The sequence below is a fragment of the Bison bison genome, unplaced genomic scaffold (assembly GCF_000754665.1).
Source record: "Bison bison bison isolate TAMUID 2011002044 unplaced genomic scaffold, Bison_UMD1.0 scf7180017864063, whole genome shotgun sequence".
Lineage (NCBI taxonomy): Eukaryota > Metazoa > Chordata > Mammalia > Artiodactyla > Bovidae > Bison > Bison bison.
In genome coordinates, this window is record NW_011494635.1 from 5,678,685 (window position 1) to 5,687,229 (window position 8,545).

An 8,545-nucleotide genomic window follows, 5' to 3' on the forward strand; every position below is an offset into this window, starting at 1 on the left:
ATGGCTGGAAGGCATCACTGACTCGATGGACGTGAATCTGATAAAAACTCCGGGAGTTGGTGATGGACAGGGAGGCCTGGCGTGCTGGGATTCATGGGGTCGCAGAGTCGGACACAACTGAGTGACTGATCTGACTGATCTGATCTGATGATACTCTCTATGCACCCTCATTGCCAAACCTGAATAAACTGGCCATCTATTTCAAATATATGCCATGAGAATTAAGTTCAAAGAAATAAAAGAAAAACAGTAGGAACAAATATAATAAAGACTAAATCACATTTAAACATCTGTCTAGAAGTCATTTTAACATACATTCAAGGTATTCCCTATCCTCAAAGCACAAAGTTGAATATAAGCTTATATATGACAGGATGGAGAGGAGAGGGCAGACTAGCTTCACACAATAGTGGCGGGGGAGGGGATGGGGGTGGGAGGAACTGCTGATGGATCCAGGTATCCATTTTCCTACTTCTAAATAGTGAAGATGTGGAAGCTAAACAAAAGTGGTAGAAATGAGCTTACTTACAAAACCGAAACAGACTCAGAGACTTAGAGAACCGAGTTTATGGTTGCTGGGGGGTGGGAAGGGATGGGGCGGAGGGATAGTTAGGGAGTTAGGGATGGATGTCCAGACTGCTATATTTAAAATGGATAATCAACAAGGACCTACTATACAGCACAGGTAACTCTGCTCAGTGCTATGTGCTGGATGGCAGAAGAGTTTGGGGGAGAATGGATACATGCATATGTATAGTTGAATCCCTTCACTGTTCACCATCACAACAGTCTTCATTAATTGGCAGTACTCCAATGCAAAAATAAAAGGTTTACAAAATATAAATAGTGAAGAGTGTGACTTGGGAATCAGGGAGGAAAAGAAATGCTTGAATGTCCTTGGCTGTGTACCTACGAGGCGGGTTGCCAAGGGTTTGGTTTTTCTGTATGCAAGTCTCAATAGATTGATGATAGACAGATAGGAAGATAAATATAGAAAATGTATTTTCCTGTAAAAGTATCATTACATTTAACACTAAATTATTTTTAGAAACTAGATTGTCAATAAATTTCTCAATTTATTTCAACTGTCCATCTCATTTTCTATGCTGCCTTGAGAAACCTTCTTCTCTGTAACCATTAACAGCCACATCTAAATGATTTCCTGCACTCATCATGTTTAAAAAGTGTTCAAATCATACATGACTATATCTATAACATTAAAAATCTCATTAATTTTATCTTTAACTAATCTGATTAATAGTATAAGAGCATGTATGGTTGTCCATGATCCTTTTTACGTTCTTTAAATTTCCCTCAGGAAAAAAGGAACAGTAGGCTGAGTCTGAATTTATTATTTTTTATTACATTGTTCATTTCCAATGCCTTAAATGAGAATTTAGATGTGCTTTAAAATACAAAGAATGTGAGGTATTTTTCAAACATAAATTTCCTCCCAACGTGCTTTGTAGTGAACAGAAGTATTTTCTATAAAACAGTGAAAAAAATCTTTATGTTCTGAAATAGAAAACATAGTTCATGGTTCTACTGTCTGAAAAAGATCACAGTTGGCTGACTGTGTAACATTTAGATTATTAGTTCTTGGCATATTTCTCTCAGGGGTCTAATTCTGAGGTTGTAAATGTCTACCTCTTGAGGACTGTGGCCCTGAATGGAGGTTTTGCATGAAGTTTCTCTGAATCAATAAAACATCAGTGCTTAAAACTGATTAAGAGAACCACAAGCTTTTATTGATGTTATTAGCTGTCAAAGCATTTAATGATGACCTATTTATAAGATGCTGTGTTAAGTATTATACGATTATTAAAACTGGTGATCTTTATTCTCATCCATGTTCATTCCACAAATCCAGACCCAAATATTCAATTTACTATGAGGACTTTGGGAGTCGACTGTGCTGTGACAGTGAATTTCAGGAAGCGCTGTGGGAAGATGGGAGCTGGCATTACTATCAGGGAGGCGATACAGAAATCAGGTTAGAATATGACACGGCAGTGGTGGAGGCAGAGAAAGAAGTCACTAGAGTTGAGGAAAGCAAGGGTTTAGACTCAGGCAGACTTGGACATCTATTTTCACGTAGAGGATAGAGAAAAGTAAATGGGTCGGAGGTGAGGCTCAGATTTTGTCATAAACAAATTTCGGTCTTTGGGACTTTGGGTGAAAAAGAAAAAAAAAAGCCTTCACCATTTTAATCCACTAATGAAAGTGAAAGTGAAGTCACTCAGTTGTGTCCAACTCTTTGAGACCCCATGGACTGTAACCTATCAGGCTCCTCTGTCCATGGGATTTTCCAGGCAAGAGTGCTGGAGTGGATTGCCATTTCCTTCTCCAGGGGATCTTCCCGACCCAGGAATCGAACCTGGGTCTCCCGCATTGCAGGCAGACATTTTACCATCTGAGCTACCAGGGAAACTAATGTGTTGTGGATTATTTGTTATTTCAGCAGAACAAAGACTTCTGTAACTGATGAAGCCATGAGAATTACATATAAACACACACACACACACACATATATATATATACATATATTCTCACACACCCCTTCACCTGATTGTTCCTAAGCAACTGCAGCAGACAGTGCTGGAAAACAACAACACTGCTGCTGAACTGCTAAGCTAGGCTACATAGGGAACAGAAGATTGCTTTGGAAAACCAAGGGACACTTTAAATCCCTTCCCTGGTGGAAAAGCGTCAAGTCCCACAGGGCTGGGAAGTGACTGAAAGTAGGCAGACAGTCCTTTGGTTCTGGAGACAACTCAACAATAAAAGCTGTTTCTTCTGGTGAGTGGAAAAACAAAACATATTTGCTAGGTTTCTAGCTGTATATGAATAGTGAAAGTGTTAGTCACTCAGTTGTGTCCGAGTCTTTGTGACCCCATGGACTGCATCCCACTAGGATCCTCTGTCCATGAAGCTCTCTAGGCAACAATACTGGAGCGGGTTGCCATTTCCTTCTCTAGAGGATCTTCCCAACCCCAGGATCAAACCCTGGGCCTCCTGCATTACAGGTGGATTCTTTACCGTTTGAGCCACCAGTATAAGGCATAGATGTGCTTAGTCAGTCATGTCTGATTCTTTGCAACCCAATGGACTGTAGCCAGCCAAGCTCCACTGTCCATGGGGATTCTCCAGGCAAGAATACTGGAGTGGGTTACCATGCCCACCTCTAGGGGATCTTCCCAATGCAGGGATCATTTCCAGGTCTCCTGCATTGCAGGCAGATTCTTTACCATCTGAGCCAGGAGGCAAGACCATAAGGCATAGATAAATCACCTTATATGCAAGTTAGTGCATGAGTTGTGTGTAAGACTACATACATATTCAGAATACGTATATGTATCACATATTTACGATGTGTATTTATCATATGGGGGATATGTTATATGTACACATGGTATTATTACTATGAACTGTGGCTGCCTCAAGGCAGGTGGGCAGCTGGCTTGGCCTGTCCAGTCCTACAGGCATGTCTGAGGCTCTGCCCACTGGTCAGACATCTCTCCAGCAGCAAAGCTGGCCTGGCTGTACAGATTTATATTTTTGGTCTTCTTAGGAAACTGCTAATTTCACTGTATGTAGGTTTAATTTTTCCCTGCGAATTCATTAAGTGTTTGTTCTGTACATGTGGAAAGATCTTTATGAATAAAATTGACTCTACACTAAAAATCTTTTCCCTCCTGACCTTTCTTTGGTGTGTTCTCCACTTCTTACTAGGGTCCTGACCCCATTAAGATGAGGGCTTCCTTCTGTCAAGGCTCCCATGTCATTGAAGTGCATGAGATTATGATAGTGTTTATACAATGTGTTATCTTTGTATAAATATTACATAAATTATATAAATGTTGTATTGACATGTACACACTTGCTGTATTTTAAAGGGATAACCAACAAGGACCTAGTGTACAGCACAGGGAACTCTGCTCAATACTCTGTAATAAACTAAATGGGAAGGTAATTTGAAAAAGAATTCTGAATAACTGAATTACTTTGCTGTACACCTGAAGCTAATGCAACGTCATTAATCAACTATACTCCAATGTAAAATAAAAACTAAAAAGAAAGTTATGTGTTTTCCTAAAAAATAAATAATAAGAATCTGAAAAAACACTGATACAAATATGATTGTGAAGGTCAGTTTGTCCTCCATATAAACCATGATGTCACTCTAGTCCATGTGAGATGATGACAAAGCTAATCTCTGTGTGTTTTTCCAGAAAGGTGAAGTTAATAGGATCCCTTTTAATTTACGCATGGAGGTGCCTTGTGGATCCAGAGAGAGACCAGAGTTAGAAATGCCACTCTGTCCACTTCCAGACTGAAAGAAGTGGCTTTGATGCCCACCTTTGACCTGGATAAGAAATTACAACCAGGATCTTCCTTGCATTTTACATCTATGAAAAAACTGTCAGGGATAAACTATTTTTTGGCTCTCATTTGCAAATGATACATGATGTTCCAACACTGCCCAAACTGAATCTTTCTGAAAGCTAATAATATAATCTTCAGGATCACTGATAGTCAGTTTTCTCACCAAATAGAGTGAAATTAGTCTAGAAAAGGAAAGTTTTTTGTTTTTGTTTTTTAAAAAAGGAATGGAGAAATGTAGCAGGCTGACGGCGTCACTGCCTGGAGCTCTACTGTCATGAGGACGTCCTTCACTGACCTTCTCTTTCTACATGACGTGTGACAAGCTCCCCCACCATCCTGGACCCCTTGCTGGTGAGGGCAGGGACCCTCATTGCACATTTTCAATTGGCAACATGATTTTCCTTTAGGGCTTTTGCCTATTATTCTTCTGGCTTATTTACAGCTGGCACTGGTGCTAAAATATGTTATGGTTGGACACGTAAAAGGTAGTCTGTCCCCTCTCTTGGCAGTTTGATAAAATGAATTCAATTTTCTTACTGGTTCCTGTCTCTAGAGACAGGCAGAATAATTGGTACCCGAAGACCCATCCAGTCAGGCTTACACTTAAAAAATGAGAATAAATGGTGACAGAAAACGTATTTACTGTGCAGATATAAAATGTTGGAACACATCATTTTATCGTCTCATGTAATGAAGATTTGGAAATGTAACATACTTTTTCATGTTAGATGATGAAAAAAAAGAAAAATTTGTATTCACACAACTAACAGTAATATATACTAAAGATTTGTGTGGATTTTTCCTAATATGGCAGAGTTTCAAGACAGACAAGTAAAAAGAATCCCATATGGTGCTGACCATGGCAGGTCGGATTCCTAAATTATCATTTAGAAGATAAGTTATGTGGGTCCCGTGGGAGCATTACCCCCTTTAGCCACATATATGTGAGTGGTTATTATGGTGTGGTTTTGTCAAGGGAACTTAGCAACGAGATAAAGTAACAGCTGTATATTTTGCCAAGAAGTTTGCTTAGGAAGGCAGTTGCCATGGAAACGCTTGGCAATAGCCATTTGATTCTGGGCCTTATGAAAGTGATGAGTTTACTTTGTCTAGATTATTTTCCTTACACTGGCAATTTCTGGAGGGAGAAAAAAGACAACTAAATAGTCTTTTCCAGACATTTGCATATTAAAAAAACAATCCTCTTCATGTTTGAATAGGTGTAGAGAAGACATTATTGACAGATTTCTTCACCAGTGAATCAGGTACTCATGCCAACAAATTCATATTGTGTACATTCACTGTATTTCAAAAGAGCCCAGACCGCCTCAGCTATGCCTTGGAGTCCCGCTTCACACAGATGGGTCGCATTCAATTATAAGTCTTCAGAAATGTGCCTAAAATAGTTGCAGCTGGGAGATATGTGTGTGTATATATGTATGTATGTATGTATATATATATGTATATAATTTTATGAATGAGCAAAAACGAAGTGAACTATACTCCACGGGGAAGTCTCTCAATGGAAAATGTGGTAAACAGGCTTTTGGGAAAAAAAGAAAAAAAAAAAAAAAAACAGGAAACAGATGCTGCCTGATAAGAATTTGCTTATTTTAACTGGGAGACACCCGCCTGTGTACATATTGTGTACATTCACTGTATTTCAAAAGAGCTCAGACTTCCTCAGCTATGCACTGCAGCCCAGCTGCACAAGGATGGGTCACATTCAATTATAAGTCTTCAGAAATGTGCCTAAAATAGCGTGCATGGGGCTCTGAGGAGGATTTGGTGAGCCGTTTTTCTCTCTGCAGGTGGCAGGGCTTCAGGGAACAGAAATATCTGGATCAAGAGATGAATGGATCACTTCACCTTTGAGACATGCAGCACGCATTTCAAATGTAGGAATTCAAGATGGCCTGGAGCCCTGGGCGCCTACAGAGCTTGAATTTACTGCACAGTCCTGGGATGTCTGCCTTCCAAGCCAAGGTTGCACATCACCAAACAAGAGGCAAGTTCATACCCCTTCCTTAGCTCCCTCCTTCCCCTGGGCCTCCACATCAGGCCTTACTGAGAAAACGGATTTATTCTGCACTTGACAAAGCCGGAGCGCGTCCGACACATATTGGGATTACCCTGCGTTGAGGGACAGATCATCTTCCACCCAAGACCCCAGTCCTTTTGGTTAAGGTAATCTCAGAAAGGCTGTGGAAGGGCAAAGGGAGGAGAAGCAGATGCTTTTTTAAGTCTTAGAACCAAGAAACTTCCGACTTCTGACCTTTAATTATTTTAGCATGATCTACCTTCCACAATGGCTTCCCTGGTAGCTCAGATGGTGAAGAATCCGCCTGCAATGCAGGAGACCTGGGTTCGATCCCTGGGTTGGGAAGAGGAGGGCATGGCAACCCACTCCAGTATTCTTGCCTAGTGAATCCCCATGGACAGAGGAGCTTGGCGGACTACAGTCCATGGGATCGCAAGAGTCAGACACAACATGGCAGCTAAACCACCACCACCACCACCACCAAGTCAACAGTGGCTCTTGGGGTGGAGAATCCGGGGAACTCCCTTAACTCGTGTGGGGAAGTTGACTCCTGGGCTGCTCTGACATGGAAAGATGGTTTCACAGGAACAAGCACCCTATTTTGCTGGGTGTGTTAGCCTGATGGTGCTCTGCTTCTGGCCTGTCTCTGAGGAACTCTGACCCAGCTAGCCAAGGAGATGAGAATGGGACTTTCAGAATAATTATGGTGGTGAACATTTATTTCATGTGCATTACGTGTCTGACACTGTGAGACCGAAGCACTACTTCCCTGTATCTTCGAAATGACTCAGAGACGTCAGGGCTACTGTTGTGTGCACTTTAGAGGTGGGGAGGCTGCGCAGTTTGCCCAGTTCTCCAGGTGGATTCTTTCATCTCTGGGGTTGGGGCAAGCTGTCTGACTCTAGAGGCTAAGCCCTGACCCCCTTCCTACACTCAAGCTGCCCTCCCCTCCCACGTCTTGGAGGTCAGTGGCACCATCCTCCAGCCTCTGTGGACAGCAAGAAGCTCCTGGAGCTTGTCACCATCGGCTCTTCAATCCACATTTCCCCACACACTTCTCATTTAATTTTACCATGGATCTGGAGTCTACTCAGCTGTTTGGAAATCTCTTGGAAGTCCCAATGCACCCATGACACTGATTAATTTGACTGTTGACAATCTCATTTTAAATTGTTCCCAAGACTTCCCTAATGGTCCAATGGTTAAGAATCTACCTTCCAGTATAGGGAACACAGGCTCCATCCCTGGTCTGGGAACTAAGATCCCATATGCCTCGGGGCAACTAAGCCCATGTGACACAACTACAGAGTCTGAGTGCCAAAGCTAAAACTGGATGCTGCTGCTGCTGCTAAGTCATTTCAGTCGTGTCCGACTCTGTGCAACCCCATAGATGGCAGCCCACTAGGCTCCCCCGTCCTTGGGATTCCCCAGGCAAGAACACTGGAGTGGGTTGCCATTTCCTTCTCCAATGCATGAAAGTGAAAAGTGAGAGTGAAGTCGCTCAGTGGTGTCCCACTCTTCGCGACCCCATGAACTGCAGCCCACCAGGCTCCTCCATCCATGGGATTTTCCAGGCAAGAGTACTGGAGTGGGGTGCCATCGCCTTTTCCAAGACTGGATGCAGTCAAATATAAATAAATAAGTGTTCCCATTTGACTCTCTATATATACATATATATATGAAATAAAATGAGGGCCACATAAAAGTGGAATATAGAGCCTACCAAAATGTAATCACAGAATTTAGAATTCGACCAGAGTCCCCTTAGTTCCAGAAAGTTTTAGCAAAAATCAGTAACATTATTTTAGAGACGTTCTTTTTTCTGATTTGTTTTGTTATCTTGTTATCACCTTACCTCCTGACTTCACTGAGTATATAAAAAAAGCAAAGGGAATTGGCGTCAGATTTAGTAGGATCTCAGAGCTGAGGAGGAGAGTGCATTGAAGCGTGGATGCCAAAAGCGGTATCCATTCGTGATGGTGTGCACACCCAGAAAAGGCATGGGATGAACCGGGAGATTAGGACTGACATATATACACTACCATGTGAAGAGAGATAGCCAGTGGAAGCTGCTGTATAGCACAGGGAGCTCAGCTCAGCGCTCTGTGATGACCTAGA